This window comes from Fragaria vesca, linkage group LG6 (assembly GCF_000184155.1).
Source record: "Fragaria vesca subsp. vesca linkage group LG6, FraVesHawaii_1.0, whole genome shotgun sequence".
NCBI lineage: Eukaryota > Viridiplantae > Streptophyta > Magnoliopsida > Rosales > Rosaceae > Fragaria > Fragaria vesca.
In genome coordinates, this window is record NC_020496.1 from 24227409 (window position 1) to 24228651 (window position 1243).

Here is a 1243-nt window from a genome sequence, read left to right on the forward strand (position 1 = left end):
ATAGGGCTACTACGGTTGTGTCTAACACTCATGTCACACCATAATGGTATTTTACCTCATTATGGCGGATCAGCACGTATGGCTAGCTAGCATTTACATATACATACTATCATCATAAACATCCAATAAACATATCCACCGAAAATCTCATTTTCGGGATCTCTCCAAAGGAGGAAAATTGCCAATTATCCGAAAAATCATAAATCTCAGGAAAAGAATTAAATGATCAACAGATAATTCATCGCATGCTTTTCAATTAAAATAAAGGTCCACTCACAAATTAGGCCTAAGCCTGATGACGCTCCGAGGCTTCCTCTGCTCGGGCCTCCTCTCGTCCTGTTCCAAATATATAATTAATTTCCCAACTAACAATCCAATAATTAATCAAAATAGGCAAAATTACCCGAGAGCCATAAACACACTCATCATTGCCTAACTTCGATATTCTTAAATCGGAACGATCCGAACTTAAATATCATCTTCGGCAGTCGTAAATATAACCTCCCCAAAAATATGACTTAAATCTTACGGCCGGATTCTACATTAATTAACCGCCAAAAAAACCAAACTTCGGAAAATCACAAACCTATCCAAAACTCATCCAAAAATTCCATAACTCACTTCAATAAACTCCCCTTAATATTCTATATTTAAAAACATAAAAATCTCCCAACCGGCGGCGGCGGCGGCGGCGGCCGGAGGCCAATTCCGGCGACCTCCAAAACCTATGAAATTTTGACAGAATAATCCTCTCATCATGCTCTACAACTTTCCTAACTAGCACAAACACCAAATCCAAGCCTAACTAGGGCAATCGAACACAAACACCTAAAAGCCCTATAAATTTCAACTCCACATTTCTCCTTACCTAGCTCAAGAGAGGGAGAGTCCTTTTAGGGCAAGGCTGCTGGGTTAGAGGGCTACAAAACCGTACCAAGCTTGCCCGGATTGGTGGCCGGAGGAGCGAGTTCCGGCGAAAAGCTTCCCGGCGTTTCCGGCGGGTTTTCTCCTCTTCCGGTGGGTTAGAGGCTCGGGGGCTAGGCCGGGGAGGGAGAGGAGGAGATGGGGGTCCGAACTGGGGTGGAGCGGCGGCAGCTGGCGGCTGGACGATCCGGCGGGGAGAGAGCACGGGAGAGAGAAGGAAGAGAAAAGAGAGAAGAAGAGAAAGAGAGGAAAAATGGGTTGGGCCTCCCAACCGGTCCAACCTTATCAACCCAACTCAAAAATAAAAACACCCCGAAAA